Source organism: Alligator sinensis, unplaced genomic scaffold (genome assembly GCF_000455745.1).
Source record: "Alligator sinensis unplaced genomic scaffold, ASM45574v1 scaffold188_1, whole genome shotgun sequence".
Classification (NCBI taxonomy): domain Eukaryota; kingdom Metazoa; phylum Chordata; order Crocodylia; family Alligatoridae; genus Alligator; species Alligator sinensis.
Genome location: NW_005841903.1, coordinates 779,924 through 801,003, shown reverse-complemented (window position 1 = coordinate 801,003; position 21,080 = coordinate 779,924). Strand labels below are relative to the sequence as shown.

General features: G+C 44.3%; 1 protein-coding gene across 1 annotated transcript in view; it reads left to right on the top strand.

Moving 5' to 3' along the window:
- The first annotated feature begins 9,350 nt into the window (after positions 1 to 9,350).
- The window catches only part of LOC102367842 (heparan-alpha-glucosaminide N-acetyltransferase-like), a 349,117-nt gene continuing 337,387 nt past the window's right edge, over positions 9,351 to 21,080 (top strand). Inside the window, exon 1 of the mRNA XM_025197703.1 lies at positions 9,351 to 9,425. The gene's annotated coding sequence lies outside the window, so the exon portion shown is untranslated. The remainder of the gene's footprint in view (positions 9,426 to 21,080) is intronic.

Genomic DNA, 21,080 nt, shown 5'->3' with positions numbered 1-21,080 from the left:
GTTTGGGGCCTGTCCCAAACTTCCATTGTTTGTTCGCTGCCTCCTTTCTAAGGAGGACTCTGATTCCCTGTTTAGCCAAGAGTGCTTCCCAGCCCTTCTGGTACCTTTCCTCCGCATAGGAATGGACTTCCTTTGTGCTTCAAGGATAGTGTCCTTAAGGAACAACCGCACTTCATGCACTCCTTTCGCCTTCGATCCCTGGTCCCACAGCGCTGCCCCTACTAGTGACCTGAGCTTGTTGAAATTTGCATTTTTGAAGTCCAAAACTTCAACCCTGCTATCTGATTTGTCTGCCTTGTGACAGACAGTAAATGTTATGGTTTCATGGTTGCCGTCGCCCAGGCTACCCTCTATATTTAAGTTGGTCATGTTAATTTAACACTGTTGAAAAACTTCTTGGATTGTGGGACAAAGTTTTGGATTCTAAATTCTTTGGAAAGCAGGAGGAATGGTTTTCATTCTGTGATAAACACTACCAATTACAATTACTGGCACTTGCCGCTTTTTAATAGTTCCTCCCCAAACTGGCAATGATCTGATAAAATCATTTGGGGTCTGTAGTTTCTCAGGAACTCATTCAAGAAAGAGATTATAATGTAATATTATATTGCAGTTAAACCCAGAGACCCTAATTGTGGATCAGGACTCCTTTCTGCTATTATTTTACAGCAAGATATTTATTGAATTTGTTGGTTGTAGATTTTTTTGTATGAACATTTACATTCCAAGATCCTGTTATTTCATCTCATAATATAGGGAAGGAAACTGTTCACCTTGTTAAAATGGTGATTCTGGACAAGCTTTTATACACAGCAGGTCACTGTAAAATGATATGTGCATGTAACTTACTTTATATCTTTTAAAGTAAGATAAGGAGTCCGTGGCTATAAATAGATGCATGGCTTGCTTACAAATAAGAGCAGGCCATTTCTGTTGAATCGCCACCATTAAGAATGTTGTATGCATCCTCTTGCTGTCATCTGTTGAGTCAACTCCATTAAATATTATTACTACTTTATATTGCAATTTTGGTTTGGCACCATTGTGCTAGGCACTATACAAATATATATAAAATAGACAGTTCACCCTCACACTACCAGCTTGATGGGTCCTGATTTACTTTACATGCTGCCATTAGTAGCTTCCACAAAATGTGCTTTCTGCATTCTGTTTCTGCATTCTGTTTCAGTTCAGTTGTGGCTTTCCTGGCAAGTTGCCTATGCAGCCCTTGGCTATATAATGTTTAGGTTTCCCTGTTTATCTTGAATAAAGACAATAGTCACAAAGTGTTTTTGAACTCTGATCAGCATGCATTGCAGTGTGCAAAGGTTTACTGATAATACCTTTACCAGAAAAGAAAATGGGAATGAAATGGACAGCAGTCTTTTTGCTTTTCATTGCAGTGAGATTCACTCAGAGCACTGGTGCAGGTAGGAAAACATATTCTCTGGATGATCAATGAGAAAACGATTCTGTTAGGTATATCTTACGGTTTTGCTACGTACTCAGTCTATTGTAAAGGAGGAATACAATTTCTTAAATGAAAGATGTTTTTATATGAAAAAGTAATTATTATTATACCATAGATTTATGTAGAATGTGTGGTGTATTGTGATCAATGTCTTCAAGGGCTCATTTCTAATTCTTAGAAAATTCTTGAGACTTACGATCAAAGCTTACCTTCTCACTGAGGTGGTGCTGCTTTGTCTAGATATGCTTAACTGACTGGGACTCAGAAGTCCCCCTTCTAGGCTGCTTGAATGAACATGAACATATTACATATTTCTATGGTTCTGTTTCTACATCTAGGTGATAACATCCCTATAAAGTGCATCAAGACCCATGGACAAATTAGCAGTGGGCTGTATGGGCTCTTTTATGTCAGTATAGAATGTGATTCATAGTTTAGCTTAAAGCGATTTAAGCTGCAGTCTCTCTTAAATCCACTTAAAAATTTCTACGGGGTTTTCAACCAGTTTAACAAAATCAGTTTAAGAATAGATACAAATTGAATTGGTGTAGCTCTATTCATGGATAAAACTTAAATGTTAAGAGTTTGGTGAGAGCATGCTAAAAATATATATATCTATATGCCTGCTATATGCAGAAAACTCAGGTCTAGTTTACATTACATGGTTTTGCCAGGAGAAATCAAGCTCTGCTGGCAGGATTGTGGATGTACTCTATTCACATGTAAACAGCTTCCCCTCAGTGGCTGAAGCCATTCTTTTGGCAGCACAGTACCATCTCTGATGGAAAGAAGGGTGCTGCTACCTGGGACCCAGCAGAAGGTACTGGCGGATGCTCTGGTACCTTCTGCTGTTATAGTAGGTGAAACTAGAACATGTCAGGTGGTCTAACTTGCCGTGCTAAATCGAAATTACCACACAAAAAATTATGCACATGTACTTGCTTATGCAACTAACCGAGCGAAAAGGCGATTTTTTTCATCTTGTTTCATAACGTGCATGTAAAGAATGCATAATGTGTACAAGTGCCCTCAGAGGCTTGGTTAGGACCCTGATGAGTATGCACCTCATCTGGTGTGACCGGGGCAGCTGCTGTCTGAATTCCTCTGAGCAGGAATCTCCCAGTACAGACAAAGCATCAACTGGAACTATGAAACTGGAACAGGACTCTGCAATAAAGTAAAAATACTTTGAAATTACCAGCCAAGCATTTTTATTTTGGAAATTTATGAGGGGGCAGTTTTAGTAACCATTGAAGCAGCATGTTTCATTGCTTTGGACTTAAGTAGGCCTAGCAAGCCCTATGTTTTATGTGATATAGAGCTTGGCTAATGTCCAGTACATTTGCTAATTGTTCCTGTAACATGATTTAGGATGTTCTAGCATAGGCCTTGCTAAATCCTTGCTTACAGCATGAGAGAAGTGATGCATATTGTATAGATTAAAATTATTGCTGTGGATATTTATCTGAAATTAATGGCTACCCTATTACCTTTGCCCAGCAGGAGATCACATTAGTATTGCCTGTGTAGAAAGCTAGTAGAGTCCTGGTAATGCGCAGGTACATGGTTTTCATTCAAAAAGACTAGAAAATATTTGTTTTTAATAATGGTAATGGTCTCCTACATAGCTTTGGGCCTGTTTCTCACATTTTTTCCAAGTCTCATCCCTGTGGAATATGAAGAGGAAGTAGCTAGTTCTCAAATGTCATGTAATGCTACAGTGGGGCTAAAATCTAAATTTGTCCCTAGAGCAATATCACCAGCATTGGTAGAATTACAGCTGAGTGTGATGTGGTTATGTTAGTTTATCACACATCTGGATTACTGCTTGCCATGGACAAAACTTGGCCATTCTCTGGTCTTGGAGAAATTAAGGGGTTTGTGCTACACAGGAGTTTCCTTTTCACTAGGAGAGGTTACTCCTTTGGTTTGTACTTGGAGTTGCTCTGGATGCTCCCAGGAGGGTGGAAAGATAGTTGTGCTCTGAATCAGTGAAGAGTGAGAGTGAAGAGCAGTTTTTGGAATGGAGCTGATCTGGGTTGAGCACTGTGTGCCTTTGCGCTCTTGCACTTCGCTACAGTGATTTCTTTTTGCACGCTCCCATAGCTGCCTTGATCTCTGCTGTGCTGTTATATAACTAATTGGGCTTCCGCTGGGCATGAGGAACAAGTGCCAGAGCAGGATGACCTTTTCCCTTCTGAAGCCTGCCCTTCCACATGCGTACAGAGCCCAAAACAAGCCATGTGGACTTTTGGCCTAAAGGAATTGGCCAGTGTCATAGCTGAGCCACTGGCACGGCTGTTTGAGTACTCGTGGTGCTCCAGTCAGGTCCCAGAGGACTGGAAAAGGGTCACTGGTGCCCATGTTTAAGAAGGGGAGAAGGGATGAGCCAGGTAACTTTAGGTCAGTCAGTCTTCTGTCCTTGGGAAAATACTGGAAAAAATCATCAAAGAGCTCATTTGTGAAGGCCCAGCAGGGGAAACAATGCTAAAAGGAAACCAGCACGGGTTTGTCACAGGTAGATCCTGCCTGACAAACCTTATAGCCTTTTATGACCTGGTCTCACACTGCCTTGACACAGGAGCTGAGGCTGATGTCATCTACCTGGATTTTAAGAAGGCCTTCGACACAGTTTCGCATTCTAGTCTCATAGGGAAGCTAGCAGGCTGTGGAGTGGACACTTACACAGTCTGGTGGGTGGTTAACCAGCTTAGGGACTGCACCCAGAGAGTGGTGGTGGATAGGTCGTTCTTGGCCTGGAAGGAGGTGGGCAGTGGGGTCCTGCAGGGTTTGGTCCTTGGACTAGTGTTGTTTAATATCTTCCTCAGTGATTTGGACGAGGGTGTGGAGAGCACCCTCTCCAAGTTCGCAGATGATACCAAGTTATGGGGAAAAGTTAACACACCAGGGGGCAAGGAGCAGATACAGGTTGGATCAATGGGCAGAACGAACTAGGATGCAATTCAACAAAGATAAATGTAAGGAACTCTACCTAGGGAGGAGGAATCCCCAGCACACCTATAGGTTGGGGGAAGACCTCAGCAGCTCAGCGGCTGAGAGGGATCTTGGAGTCATAGTTGACTCTAAGATGAACATGAGCCAGCAGTGTAATGAGGCCATCAGCAAGGCCAATCACACCTTGTTGTGCATTAGCAGATGCATGACCAACAGACTGAGTGAGGTGATGCTCCCCCTCTATGTGGCATTAGTCAGGCTGCAGTTGGGAGTACTGTGTCCAGTTTTGGGCACTGCACTTCAAGAGGGACACGGAGAATCTGGAGAGGGTTCAGAAGAGAGCCACTCACATGATTAGTGAACTCTGTGAAAGACCCTACGAGGGGAGGTTGAGGGATCGATCTTTTCAGCCTTCACAAGAGACGTCTAAGGGAAGACCTTGTAGCTGCCTATAAGTTTATCGAGGTGGGGCAACAAGGAATTGGAGAAGCACTATTTACCAGAGCACCCCTAGGAATGACCAGGAATAACGGGTACAAACTAGTGGAGAGTAGATTCAGGTTAGAGATTAGAAATGTTTTACAGTAAGGGTGGCCAGAATCTGGAATGGGCTTCCAAGAGAGGTGGTACTATCACCTAACTTGGAGGTCTTCAAGAGGACCTTGATAGTCACCTGGCTGGGGTCATCTTACCTCAGCCCTCTTTCCTGCCGGGGCGGAGGTTGGATACAATGATCCTTTGTGGTCCCTTCTGACTCTACAATCTATGAATCTATGAGTCAAAAAGCCTGAGGCTGAATCGATCCTATCTTTGCAGATTAGTCTATGCTACATAGATTGAACTGATAAACACATGAACACACACACACTTTTGATTCCACAAAAGCAGCCACATGCCTGCAGTGGCCCAGGCCAGAAGCCAGGGGCAGCTACACCACTCCTCCCTGCTCAGCTGAAGCAGACATCTTAGGCTGAGGCTAGCCTGCCCACTCTGTGAGGGGAGGCTTCTGGTGGAAGTGAAAAGCATCATGGGATGCTGGGTGTTGTGAGTTAAGTTGAATCTGGAGGGGAGCTGGGACAAGTTCAATAAAACAATTTAATCTAAATGAGTTAAGTCTGATACTACATCCATCCAGGTTTATCTTAAACCTGGCTCTTTTGAAAGCAGTTTATCTGCACTGAACTTCTGTTGTGTTACAGATTTGACCTGGTTTCCAGTCACTTGTACCAGTTTATGTCCATTTTCTGTCCCTAGCCTTATAGGCTAAGTATAGACAGTCAAAAAGCTCAAGGCTGAATCGATTCAATCTGCAGGTTTCTCTAAATTGTGTAGCTTGAACCAATAAGCAAGTGAACTGATGCTCACTTTTTAAACAGGAAAGGCAGTCAGACACCTACACTGGACCCATACCAGTAGCTGGGAGGTGGTAGAGCATACCCCACAGCCTACTGGCCACTGCAGAGAGCTGGGAGCTGGGTGGTTTCCCCAGCTACACACTCCCCTCAGTCTCTGGGCCAGCTGAGGAAAGGGAGGGAACCCACTCCTCCAGCCCAGCATTGGACCCCCAGCTGGAATCAACCCTGTGTGGCAGGGGGAGGGGAGCCCAAAGCAGAATTTTCCTCCACCTGGTGGGAACTGGAAGAAGGGCTGGAGTCACGCAGTCATGCCCCCTCCTCTGTCTCTGGGCTGACTGGAGGAGGAGCGGGGGCAATCTGCACAATGGCTTGGCTCTGCCTACCTGCAGCCGGGAGTGGGGTTGGAGTCTCCATGGGCAACTGGTGCAGCCTTAGTCAGGGGGAGGGGACATGCCCCCCAGTGACCGGGGGGGAGTCCCCCACAGCCAATCTCACTGATGGGGGGGTCCCCCTCACAGATGATCCAGCCGACTGGGAGAGGGGGGCCCCTCATGGCTGATCACTAGACGGCTAATCGCTAGACGGCCGATCACCGGTGCCACTCACTGCAGCCGCTTCCAGAAGTGGCTACGACTGCTTCAGAGAGCACCATGGCACTCCACTCCCTGGCCAGCACTTGCAGGGGGGGGCACTGGTGCTCTCGCCTGACCCCCTCTGCCTGTTGCCTAAGCTGCAAGCATAGCTGGTCAGGGAGTACACCAGAGCTCTTAGGGGGTGCACGTGCACCCCTATGCACCTCCTATGCATTGCCACTGGGAATCCCCCTGCCACACCCCACCACCCTCAGTCTCCAAGCTAGCTGAAAGGGGAAGGGCGAGGAACCTGCACTGGGGCTTCCCCCCATTCCCCCGCAATCAGGGCAGGAGACTGAGGAGGAGGGTTTATCTGTGGGGATTCCAGCCCTGGTTCTGGCTCTGGGTTCCCCCAAACTGCCCTGGCTCCTGCCTCCCCCCATGCTGGGCTGCACCCAGATAGGGTCCAGTGCTGGGCTGGAGTTGTGGGTTTACCCCCTCAGTCAGCCAGAGGAGTGCTACTGCTCTGGTTAGGGAGCAGAGGGGCAGGGCAGACCCTGCTCTGCTGGAGTAGACAACAAAGCATCCTGGGATGCTGGGGGACTGTGAGTTAACCTTAACCAGGAAGAGGTCTGGGGAAGAAGTTCCATAAACCAGTTACACCTAAATCAGTTAAATCTGATACTACATCCAACCAAGTGCATCTTAAATTGGTTTTGGCCATTTTGAAAGTGGTTTAAGTGCACTGAACTTCTGTTCTGTTACAGGCTTAAAAATGTTTCTGATAAATCATTTTATGTGTATTTTCTGTCCCTAGCTGTAGAGTAAGGTGGGGGTGTGTTGTGGAAGAATCGCTTCCCAGCCTCTTGTTGTACTGGCAGGGATCTCAGGTGTAGGCCTCTATCAGGCTTACCTTCTGAGAAGTAAGAATTTTGCCTCTAAATCTGTCAGCAAGAAATTGCTTTAATACAGGGTCAGCTGAAGTCTCAGGTCTGGTTTTACACATTATTGGTATAAAATTCCTTTGATGGAGACTGGGGATATGGACTAACCCCAACAAAAACTGTATGAGGGTTATTACAAGTATTGCTCAAAGACTTGCAGCAGTCTGAATTCTGATGAGCAGGGATCTGGGTTTTCTATTTGCTGTGGAAAAACATAGATTTTTTTCCTTAAATGAAGAAAAATGCAGGAAACCATAGGTTTCCCTTTGCAGGCTTGCAAAGGGGCTTCTTGGGGCTGTCGGGCCTGCAAGGGGTTTCTTGGGGCTGTCGGGAGCAGAAGGAGGGTGATCATTCAGGGGGCGCCATGTGCATGTGTGTGTGTGTGCACATGTGTATGGCAGACAGGCGGTGCAGCTCCTGCAGCTCCCTCCAGGTAAGTGTATGGGGATGGGGGGCAAGGGAGGCAAGGCCACAGGCTGCAGCTGGGCTGGACCAGTTCTGGGTAGGAGTCGCCTCCGCAGCCCAGTGTGGGGACCCAGCACAGGAGAGAGCGTTGCACTGCCATAGCCGCCAAGGTAAGCAGTGGGGGCACAACTTTGCGCTGCCACCATTGCCACTGCTGCGCTTTCCTCCAGTGCCGGGTCCTACCCACTGAGCCATGGAGGCAGTTTCTGCCCAGAGCTGGCCCAGCCCAGCTGCAGCCCTGTACCCTCCTGTGGGTGCAGAAATCTTGGGGGGCACATGCCCACACCACCATGTTACTTGTGCCCTACCACCTACCCCACACACCCACTCCTTTCCTCACACTGGTGGGGGTGGGGGTGTCATGGGAGAAAACTCCCTGGAGTTCGTTGTCTAGCTGCATAGGAACCAGGCCACACGGGTAAAGGCTTTACTGCAGTTTATTTGCTCGAGCAAAGAGCCAGCAAAGAGGCAAAATAGCCCCCACTAAAGGGTGGGGCGATCTTTTATACTTTTTACAATAAGGCAAGACTACAGGGTTAACAAAAGCAATACTTGAGCGGTGCTTCACAAATCTTCATAACAGCATATTTCTGTTAAGCTAGCATTTTTCTAAAAGCTGAAGTTAAGTAACAGTAACATTATGATATGTTAGCAAAAACTTGCACAGTAATAGATATTTCTTAAGGACACGATCACTGTACTTAGAACAAAGGCTTCTTTGTCTTATCTTGTTCCTTGCTGTAGCTGATTTACAGTACACAGACACAGATTCACTTGCTGCATTTCACTCAGAAAATGGTTAACACGGTTAAAATGATTACTTAACATAAGCAAATGGCTGGCTTAGCTATTATTCTGCCTTGTGGTCAACAACATTGCTAGGCCACAGGTCATACCTTATATTCAGCTGCAAATCTAATACTTCTCAATAATCTAAATTATTGTTAACCTAACAGTACGCTATCAGAAAACTATTTTATTTCAGGGTAATAACAAACTTGCCCATCACAGGGGGGCTGTGGGTCAGGAGTGAGTGGCACCAGCAGGGCTGAGGGAGCTGTGGGTCAAGAGTAAAGAGCACTGGCAGGGCTGAAGGGCTGTGGGTTTGGAATGAGGGGCACCAGCAGGGCCAGGGGCCAGTGGGTCAGAATTGAGAGGCACCAGCAGAGTTGAGGGGCTGTGGCTTGGCAGCGAGGGACAACAGCATATCAGGGCTTCTCAGAACCACAAAGTAGTGGGGGGACAGCTGCAGCTGGACCTACATCCTGGTGAGCAAAGGGAGCAGGGAGAGATCTGATTTTCCATCATAAAAACCCCCAAAATCAAATGCCAAAATGTATATGTATTTAGAATGTATTTTACTATAATGATCAAGGCACTGGTAGGCTTCCAAATTGCTTTAAAATTGTAAATATATCAATAAAACATCGTGTACAACTGATACCTATACATATAGGGGTGTTTAATTTTAATCATGGAAAACCATGGATTTTAGGTTTTTAATCAGATAATTGATTTTTAAACAGAAAAAAACCAGGATCCCTGCTGATTAGCAACTTTTCTTTCAGGTAATGCACTGAAGCTTGACCAGGCTTTGATCACAGTTCGCAATCATCTGCCTGAAGCAGTCAGCCTTCGCTATGTATCTGATTACTGCTACCAGGTAAGCAAAGTGGCACTAGCCTTGTCACAAGGAAACCTTAGCTTCAACATTGTGCAGCTAGGAGAATACTGCAACAACATCAGTTATCCAAGGGGATCATTAGCAATGTTCTATAGCTGACAGGTGGCAGAACAAGGGCCTCAAGCTGTTCATATCTTGAATAAACACAGTGAGTGCTGCAGGAGGTACAAATAATTAGCCATCTTGCTTATACTAATCCACAGGAAAAAAAATCCTAATGCTTTTCACACTGATTTCTAAACTAGACCCACTTTTCATTGAAATTGACTCAAAACAAAATGCCAAATACCTCTGTCTCAATGATGCTATACCAAATAAACTTTTATCTCAAAGTATTTAATGGAGTTTAATGACTTTAATAAAAATAAATAGTAGATATAAAATCTCTTAAATATTGGTTGGGACTAAAAAGCTCCCAAACCTCCAACTGGATGCATAAATACAAACTATTTTTGCAGCAAGTACTTGGTTGCCCTCATCATCAGCCATTGTCTCAGGGAAGTTTCAACACAGATGCTTGAGTCCACAGTTACAACTAATGTTATTGCTGGGAGCAACTGAAGATAAAGAGGAATGAGCTATACAGTTCTGAAGGAAATTTGAAAAAAAAAAAGCACTGGTTGATGCTCAGGGTTGCAGATGCACAAGTAGAGAAGCTTGCAACAACAGTGCTGAGTATAGATGGATAGTAGAACCTAACGGTAGCCGAGTAGACAGCAACACTCCTATGAAGCAGAGTCAGGTGACTAACTCTTCTGCAGTGTTGATTTTTCAAGGCACAAATTGAAGATAGGCCCTTAAATTTCACTGGCTTTCTATGTGAATTAGATATCTAAATAGTCTTTGTGTCTTTTGAGATTTCTCTTTGACACTGTTTTCTGTAATAGAAAAATATCACGTCAGCCCACCATGATTTATTGCAAAGTGAAAAATTCCTCTCTGGATGACACATTTCAGTGAAAAGTGGACCTAGTTTAGAAATCAGTGTGAAAAGCATTAGGATTTTTTTTTGTCTGTGGATTAGTTATAAGCAAGATAGCTAATTATTATTCATTACTAATTACTATTGTTTAAAGCAATTGAAGATTTACTATGTAACAACAAGAAATAGCGAAAAAAAGGCCCTGGCCCTGTTCACATGGCATTACAAACCAGCTTACTGAATGTGCTGTTGAAACGCACCGTTTTAGAGTTCAGTTAATACAGAAACTATTAAGTAACTGCTAAAGCAGTGATGTAAAGAAAAAACAGTTCCAGGTCACTTGCATAGGCAAGAGGAAACATGCCTGGACTACTGTATGATACTGTTAAAGGCTCAAGGCTCTGCTTTGATTTTAGGGTATGATTAAAAGCAGGCAGCCTGGTTCACATGATTGTAGAATATCTATTGCTCTAAATGAAATCAATAGGAGCTATAAGGGTTTGACACTTTGAAAGATAAAGTCTGGAGTTATTCTCAGCAACTGTGAACTCTTAAAAGATTTTTTCAGTGAGCTGGCCCTAATAGAACCTCATGCAATTAGGTATATATATACTTTTTGTGCAACCAATTTTAAATATCACCCTTGCTTTGGATTTAAAGATTAATGTTGATGAGACCCTACATTCAGAAACACAAGGCTTAATTTGTTGTCTATTTTAATATATTGTCACCAAAGTTACTATGTTTTGAGAAAATAGAATCTATTAAGCAACTTAATGGAGCACCTCATTCCAATTATAGGAAAGGCATTGGTGGGGGAAATGGAAATGTGTGGAAGATGAATGTATTAGATAGTTTTCTAAAATGAAGAAAGAGAAGAAATAGATTGAAATTAATCCTGGGATTAATACACGGAATAACTTGCTGCAAGATGGTGCAGAACTGTGCTACGACTTAAAAATAAGTGGATTACTGTGTCAATGACAACTGCTGTCTGATTTTTTTTTAAAGGGTGCCCACAATTTTTGTATGAGCCCATAGCCTCCTCCAGGGTTGCATTCACAGAGCCTTGGCTTTGCTTTACTTCTATTGCATGTTCTCAATTTAAACTGTCTTATTTTGGATTTTCCTGGGCTCCTCCATTGTAAGATTTTTGTACTGTAAATTTAGTAGGAGACTTGCTTATCAATAACCTTGGTTAGGGATTAGAGCTGGGCCTCAGGCTATAAAAAATGTGACTTTCAGATGCTAAGCCACTAGATCCACTGCCTCCAATATAATAGCAGACTCTCAAACTTTAAAGTAGTGTAACCACTAGTTCAAAACAAAGAGCCATCATGTGTTAATATGCGTTACTCCCAGCTGTTTGCACCAACAATTTGGAGGCATGATTTGCTGGAAATGGCTGAACTTTAGCAAATGTATGCCCTGTACATATTAGAGAAGAGCCAAGAATTAATGGAATAATTGGCAATAAATTTCACTTTTGTGTGGTATACAAAGACATTGACATTTAGTTATCATTTTAAAGTATTTTTAGATTCACTTCAGCAAATAACTCCTGTTCTATAGCTTATTCACAAGCCAGTAGGCTGTTTTGTAGACTATTTATGTGAGGTGGGTCAAGTGTAAGACTAGCTAAATGGCAATACAGGGTAACTAACTTCACCTGCTAACTCATGGGAAGGCTAAACATGTCTGATTTTCACTAGGATTTTATCTAGAGCAATGGTTCTCAGCCTTGTTGGACTTTAGGCACCCCTTTGTAACTTGTGAATTGAGTGACACCCAATTTCAAAAAATATTTATGTATCACAGTGCTTAATTACTTCCTTGAAGAGAGGCTGGGCAGCAGGGGTGGGGGATCATCCAGTAGAGACAAGCCTAAACCTGCATTCATCTGCTTAATCTGTTTACTTCCTTACCCCTGCACCCTGAGGTTGAGAAGCACTGGTCTACATTCAGCTAACTCCAGCTAATACCTTTTCTCCCACCAAGTAAAACTAAGGTCTGTGTGACATCCAAGAGAGAAGTCTTGGAAGACCGTTAGGATGAAGATCTCCCCTCTGAAAGAAGTTCTTATGCCAAACTTGGCTCCTGTTTGCATGTGAGAATTTATTCACAATTAAATATACAAATGTCTGTACCTGCAGATCATTTTGGCCTAAACAACCCTACCAGGGCAATCCAAGCCCTACTGGGATTAGCTCAGGGCTTGCTTTTTCCTCTGTTTGACTTGTGGACTGTAAGGTCCAAATACTCCTTCTGTGTTCTATGCCTATTAAATATTTTATAACATAAGTAAAAATGTACCAGTGCTTCACCAATCAATCTTTTCTTTCTTCCAGGCAACTGTATACATTTTTCTTTGCTTTTTTAAGGTTAGCAAGAGAAGCTAAAAATTTCATGCTGTAGAGTGCTGAGTGTTCAAAGGCTCTCAGACCATGAAATAGTCTCTAATGCATATTGTTCATTTTGGGCACTATCTGTGCAATAGTGGAGATAGATTATTGGCAATCTTGACAAATAATTTTTCAACCTGATATCTGTCGTAGCCACTGAATAAGAGGGTTGAGATCTTTTCCCTGAAAAAATTAGAGGCCTGATTTCAATTAGATTGCACATGAATTAAAAAACTTGCTTGTTTGCAGCATCAGGGTCTAATTTATCATACCTGAAAGAGTATTTTTTAAAAATTTGTTTAAATATTCATGCTTTCTCTTGCATTGCCAAGAATTAGGTTTGCTTACTATAATAAAAAGAACCTGTCAGCAAATATATAATTTACAAAAAGTAGCACAATTAATTAAAAATAGTTTTCATTTAGACTCTTGCACAAACAGCGCTTGCAAAATATCAGTAAAACTTCCAGCTGTCTTTATGTTTACATGAAAGAATCCATAGTAGCTGAATTAGTGGCCAAGGCTAAAAGCTGCAAGAACCCCAAATCACCAGAAGATTACAGATTATGGGCCAATTTAAAAAAATAGTAAAATACTTCTTCTATGAACAGAAGCTCTAATGTCTTATCTGTGATGGCATATATATGCCCAAGTTTACCTACCTCTGTTTTTAGATTGTTTTGGCCCTTCTTAAAAGCAGTCTCCTGACAGGGCACATTTTTTAACATGATTTCTAGCAAGGAGTGGTTGCACCGTAGCCTACTGGAAGATGAACTAAATGCAAGTCAAAGACCAGGGGCTTCGGTCCCAGCTACTGAGTGCTGTTAATAGCAGTATTTCTCTGCTATTTATAACTTGTATTATAAATCAGGGTATTGCACTTTTGAAGCATGAGGACGGTAGCTATAGATCAGATAAGGTTTACTGAGAGTTTGTGTGGTAAAAATACGTTATAGTTTGGTTGCCATGCCTTCGCAATCGCTTTTGTGTTCAGCATATTTTGCAATAGCTTCTGCATATAGATTAAGGCTTGCTTTGCACATAGATTTTGCAACCATACTTATTCAGTGCACTAGGGTTACAATAAGATAAGAGGTTATTAAGGGGCATTAGTTTCGCCGCAGTTCTGCTTTTTGACTACGCATGTGCTAAACTTGATAGAAAACAATAACCAATAACAAGTTGAGCTCGACCTGCAAGGCAAGACGTAACAATAAGGAAATTGTAAGGCTGCCAATAATCGCGCGACACGCTGAAACCCTCTGTTTGCTATCTATAAAAGTGGAACCTCGGGCATGGCTCGGGGTCGACTCTGCTTTGAGTGACTCAGCTCCTTTGTCGATCTGTTTGCGCAAACAATAAACTCGAGTTGGACCTAGCCTGTGTGTATGTGTGTGACACTCTCCTTGAGGTAAATTGGACAAGCTTCCAGGGGCACGAAACTAGCAGTTTGTGCAACATTTGTATATGGTCAGCGCAGGTAGAACTAGGAAAAGAACCCGAGTGTAGCTGGTTTGTTATAGTCACATTGCCGCCTCAGACTTCCAAAATGAAAGTGTCAGCGAAGTGCTTACGTAAACCATATAAACACATTCTAGCTTGGTATCATCTTATAGCAGCTAGACCATATTCGAGGTTTACAATTGAATCTATGCCCTTATGAAGAAAGTGATTCTTTAGCTCAGTAGCAGGAGTTTATGGTTTCACAGCACTGGTTCATGAACAGAATCAGGAGATGGTCACATTTAACTGGGTGTGTCTACATGAGGTGCTTTACTGCACGGTAGACTAATTTACAATGCAGTAGGGCTGTGCAAAACAGCACCACTTCCTTTCTTTGAAAATGTTTTGCTGTTTCAATGCATTCTGACATTTCGCCCATAGGCTATAATGGGGAATCATGAAAATGCCTAATACTTTGTTATTTCTTGGATGATTCGGATGAAAAATGCAGGGATGGTAGCTCCCTCTGAGGGCATGAAGCTTGTCAAGTCTCAAGGACGTAGGTGGAGAGGTTTCTGGGAAACTGCACCTCAAACTGTTCAATGCAAAACTTGTGACGCTTGCCAGCAGTGGCAGCCTCCTGTCATCCAGCGCATAGATCCGGTGGCACCCCTCAGAGGAGTCAGGCATAGCCCCACAGCCCTCCTGGGGGTGTGGGCCCCTGGATCTCCACACCAGATGAGAGGAGGCTGCCGCCCCTGCCTGGGACTGGCGCTGGGTGCAGGCTGAGCCCAGTGCCGTTCCCAGGCAGCAGCGGCAGCCTCCTCATCCAGCACATAGATCCGTGGGCCTGCACCCCCAGGAGGAGTCCAACACAGCCCTCCCAGGAGTGCAGGCCCCTCGATCTGTGTGCCAGATGACTCTGGGGGCCAGCGGCAGCAGCAATCTTCCCAGCGCTGGGCACTGGTCCCAGGTGGCAGCAGCAGCAGCCTCCTCTCATCCAGCGCACAGATCCAGGGGCTTGCACCCCTGGGAAGGCTGTGGGGCTGTGCTGGACTCCTCCCAGCAGTGCAGGCCCCCGGATCTGCGCGCTGGGTGACAGGAGGCTGCCGCTCCTGGCTCAGACCCGTGTCAAGCACCAGGAAGACTTCTGCTGCCACTTGCCCCAGCTGGCAGCAACAGCATGCTGTCATCCCACATGCAGATCCGGGGGCCCGCACCCCTGGGAGGGCTGCGGGGCTGTGCCAGACTCCTCCTGGGGGGCGCAGGCCCCCGGATCTGAGCGTAGGATGACAGCAGGCTGCCGCTGCCACCTGGGACTGGCACTGAAGCCATGTAAGCCCAGCTTCAAAACTCAAAATGTTTCAAAACTTTCAAAATATTTTGAGTGCTCTTGCTTTGTTTTGAAGCTGTTTCGAAGTCTTTTTTTTTTCATTTCAATTTCACTGTTTCAAGCTTGAAACATGTCAAAACAGCTTCAAAATGAAACACCCAGCGAAATTTCGCACAGCCCTACTGTGCAGTGAGCATCACTATCTACATGTGCAGACACTTACTGTGCAGTAAAGTGGTCTACTCTGTGGTTAATTTGCTGCAGGTAGCAAATTAACTGCAGAGTAGTTACTGCACAGTAAGGCACATGTAGACAGCTGACCAGCAGCAAATTTGCTCCCAGGCAGGAGGGGGTGAGAGATTGCTTCTTGGCCCTAGCAGCTTCTTCCTGCCAGGGCAGGCTCCAATGGTGAAGCCCCGGTTGGAACAACGTCCCCCTGCCCTGGCAGCAGGCAGCTGTCTGGGGCAGGGAGCAATTTTCCACTTTTCCTCCAATTGCAGATCTGGGGCCAGGAGCTCCTTGCATGGGGAGACTTCCCTGCCCAGCCTGGAGCTGGCAGGGACCTGCCCCATACCAGGACAATTCCTGGCCAGCTTGGGGCTGTGTGGGGAAGCCTGCATGAGCAGCCCAGAACAGCCCATGCAGCCTGGGGCTAGCCAGGAACTGTCCCAGATTGCATCCCTGCCCCAGATTGCATCCCTGCCCAGCTAGGGGCTTATTGCTAGCTGCCCCACTGGTGAGACAGCCCCAGGCCTCCCCTGGCTGAGCAGGAAATCCCTGCCCAGCCAGTGGCTCACTGCTTGCTGCCCCACTGATGTATTGGGCCAGGGGGCTGGGACCTGCCCCTCCCCCTCAGCTCTTTACCAGACCTGGGCCCCTGATCACAGAACTGGGGCCAGGAGCTCCCTGCTGCTTGGGCAGGGGGACATTTTCCCAGCCCAGGCTCTGCCACCAGAGCCCACCCCAGCAACAGGCAACTTCAGGGGGCAGGGAGCAATTTCCCAGCCCCTGCTAAGAGACAGCTGTCTTCTGGCCCCATGGTCCCTGCCAGCTCCTGGGCTAGCACCCAGGGGGGGCCTGGCTGCTGCAGGGGGGCAGAGCAGGGTGGGAGCAAATTTGTAGATACCTGTCAAGTACATAAATTATTGCGAAGTAAACCCATCTAGCAGCATTTGCACTTGTAGATGTGCTCAATGTTACCTGTAGCCACTAGAACACAAGTAATCCTACACCCAAGAACTGTCAAATCCTACATTTTACAGCTATTGCCATTGAATGATGTGAAGTAAAACAAGTATCTATATATGTACATATGTTAGGCCTCTTGACTGCACAGCTTTACAAATGAAATGGGATATTGTGCTAACATTGTCCTTATTGTTGCATTTTTATAATTTTTATTTGTTTAATGGATGCTTTTCCTTAAGGAATGATCCTGGGCAAACAGGGTGTTTTTAAGACTTACAGCAATGTGCAGGAAAGGGGAGGACTTTTGCCTGTGAAGCCATACAGTGGAAAAGTCCTGCCTGTGGAAACTCCAAAAAATCAGCTGTTTCATAAACTTCTTTGCAGAAAGCAAACCTCCCTGACACAGATGTGTCTTTAGTGTTTTGAGGCCCTGGATATCTCTGGGAGTTGCTAATCAGCCTTTCATGCAGAGGTCTCAAATCTGAATCTTGCACAGCTCAGCAGAGAGTAACATTTCTTCCAGCACAGCAGAGGGTGAGTTGTCAGCCCCTGTATGAGAGGAGTTGGTCAGTTCCTGTAAGTCTCTCTAGCCCAGAGACTACTTTGCCTCTTGCGTCATTAAGGTTAGGCTCAAGGTATTTGGAACGTGTAAATCTGACCATGTGCTGAACGAGTCTGCCAGCGTTCAAGGCCAGGAACTAGCCTCAACAAATGGCTCATGATCACAGGGCCATGGGGTGCGTGGCCTGTTTTGTTAAAAATCCTAAAACTTCTCTTACCCCCAACCTCTTTCCAGCCACATCCAAATGAAAAGAAAAGAATAATGACCCCTCCTGGAGATAAAAGGAGCAAGTGTATGTGACTTCCCAGAAGTGTTTGCCTCACAAATGAGCCTAATAAGTTTCACTGGCTTTAATTGGATCTTTGAAATTAACTCATCATTAAAATACATGGAAAGGATGCTTGCAGCTTTGTTAGGGCTTCTAACGCTAACCTGGAGCCAGCTGTCTTCTTACTCCACCCAGGTGGTTAGCAGCACTTTCTTCTTTTAGCAAAGAAGGGAACATGGAATTTGCCAGAAATCAGTCAGTGCAGCCAGGTTTGCTTGAGCCACAAACATCAATAGCTCTGAAAGGTGTACAATTCCACTTACCTCAATAAAACCTTAACTTTTGAACCCTATTAACTGACAATTTAAATACTCTATGAGGGTAGAGATAATAAGGTAAGCTTTCCAACTGTCTTTAGGCTTCACAGATAAAGTCTACATTTACCACTGAGGAGGAATGGAAAGTTCACATCTGTGTAATAGAGAAATTGTTTTCAAGTCTCTGGCTGAGTTGGGCCACATTCAGAATGGACCCCCCCCACCTTAGCAACACAGATGCTTTTGTACCTCTGTTTGAATAGCTGTAAGCAACAGCATATGTTCTGAGGCAGCCTAGATATTTTTATTTATTTTACTGCTGTATAAGTAGGGCTTTTTATGACAGTGATTTGGTATCTGGGCAGCTGATCTAGTTCAAGTGGTTTGTGGAAAACTGTTCCTAGCTACTTTGTTTTAAACTCATGAAGCCCTTAAATTTACAGAGACTGATTGGGGCTGTAATGAAATTAATTGTGAATTTGCCTTTTTAACGTATTCTGAGCTCTGAGGAAAACACTGCAATACAGTGCTAAAATAGGTCATAGTTTAGTAGCTGTTCCTTTTGGTACAGTATGCCCTCACATTATAGAATAAGGACTCTACATTAAAACAACTAACAACAGCCAAAGGTTTACTTTAGTAAGAATAATTGCGAGGAACAGATTCAATAGTACAGAAAGTTACTACTGAGCAGAGGTAAAACTAATTCAAGAAAGGAAATACAAAGGGGGAGGGGAAAGGCCACTTCCAACAGCTAATAAGAAACAGCTGCTGTTGCTTTTGCAAAAGAACACTCAGCCTTGCATGCACTTGTGGCCTAAAATATAATATACCCCAGCTTTATCCTTTCACCATGATTATTATGTGGGAGAGGCTTATTTCATAAAAGAAACTTCTCTCTCTTTTCTGTTTGGCTATTGTTCTAGTAAAATCTGTTCCTGGAGCAGAGAAAAGGTATGTAAAAACAGGCACAAGCAAAAGGGGATAAGTGAAGAATGAAAGTACAAAGGGAGAAATAATTGAGTCAGTTCACAGGTTATAACCCCATGTAGTTGGCTCTTACCTTAACAAAAAAAAAAAAAAAAAGGAAAGAAGGAGATAACAAGTTATCTTTGATTCTTAGAGCTAGTGGGAGTTCTTGGCATCCCCAGATTGGGAAGGCAAATAACTTCAGTCTCATTAATGCTATGAAATAAGTAAGGAATACAAGTAGGATAGTTCAGAGCAAGTAAAATGCATTTGATAGTCTAATATGGTTCAAATTTATTCAAATGGATTAGGAGGGAGAGGGGGAAAAATTATTAGCAGTGATCAGATATTCTGAATATTTGCTAGGAATGATTCAGACTATCTGGCAATTAATATGCAAAGTATTTAACCCAATCAGTTGTCTGTTAGAAAGATCTTAAAGCTTCCAGGCTAAACTACAGAAAGTGTTTCGGAGTGGTAACATGTAACAAACTAGGGGCACAAACTAGCCCAGACTCGGGTATATGCTTAATTATGCAGTTATGCATAGCTTCATTATCTTTGTAGGACAAGGGGTCCCAAGTATGTAGGAACCATTTTACCAAACATTATGCTAGTAGGCTGCTAGCTGGCCAGGGATAGACCTCTGTACATGGGACTGCGACACAAAACAATAGCTCCTCAAAAGTAATTTATAGTCTGCTGAGCAGAAACCATGCCATTCAGAGGGCATGTAAATCTGCCAACCAGTGTGAGGTGAAATAGAGAGTTGGAGGCTGGGGAGGAAGGGATCAAGCCCTTTTGTAAAGCCTACTCAGTAGCTGATGTTTGCACATCTTCCAGTGTCTCAGTTTTCCTGTCTGTAAATTTGGTATAGGGTCCCAATCTATTGTGTGGGCAAATTGTTATGACACTTCTGTCTGCTTGGTACTTGCACTTCTATAAAAGACAGAGAGAGAAAAATAAAGTTTGGTTTTTACTGGCAAGATTATAGCGATGATCCTAAGTACAGTTATGAGCTATGCCACTTGTCTGTCTGGTGTTTCTGTTGTAAGGCTTCATTATAACGATTGTTATGGTGCTCTGGGGTTTTGGGCTGAAAGGTATGTATGCTGTAAAGGCATCTTGAATATGGTGTGTTCTTTTCTTGCATGAGGTTTGTTACTATTCACACAAGGAAGCATAAATCCACAGGTACTTGAAGAATAAACCTCATTAATCTGAGGTAGCTTGAGATTTAGGAGGCTTTTTTGGAAAGCCTCGCAGTGCTTCATAAACCATATTTGTTGCTTTCTGGAATTTGACCACTCGCTTTCCCTTCATGAGCCAGCTTTGATGCCAAGAACACTTAGAGCTAATTCTCTCTTTTTTGCCCTTGCTGTTGACCTCATTTACAGAGATGAAAGGAGAGAAAACAATTAGTTGGCTGAGAAATTCTATTATGTGGAAGGGATGTGGACATTTGATCAATACTTTAGGGTTATGGTCTCAGCTGGATGGGGAGATTTCTCTCTCAGATCGACTGATGCCCATTAGTCCCAGAAGCCTTTGCAGAGGAGTAAGATAGTGATCCAAACTTCCACTGCTGGAAAACTAAAATATATCATTTAATCTCTTCCAGTGGTGGATTAGGATATATTTTAAACCTAATTCATCATGTTGTAGAGGAGTGTGCTTATTTAGGGAAATATATTCTCAGTTTAACTAATCACTAATTTGGTTTATTTTCCTACCTCCCTTTCATCCTGCTCTTAATGGCGCAGTACGTTCTGATCCTATAAACTGATCTGCGCAGGGACCCCAAACTCTACATCAGGGGTCAGAAACCCCCAGCACGCATGCCGAGCATGGCATGGAAGGCCATTTTGCTTGGCACACCACTGCCAGCCTGAGCTCTAAGCAGCTGCTGACAGCCATGGAGCCCAGGCTGCTCCCAGCCGGTGGCTGGGAGGGCGCCAGACCCGCTGCAAGCAGACCAGGCTCTGTGGGCCGGCTGTGCAAGCAGACAGGGCTGGGTGGGCGGGCGCCAGCCAAGAGGCTGCAAACAGCTGCTCCGGGCACTGGCATGTCGGCACTCCAGCACCTTCCAAGGTAGACATTGTGGTTTTTTTGGCACTCCGGCCAAAAAAACGTTGCCTACCCCTGCTCTACATAAAGCTCCATAGTCTTCAAAGCTGTTACCGTAGTACAGTACAGCATAAGAGAGGCATACACATTGCTGTCATTTTCC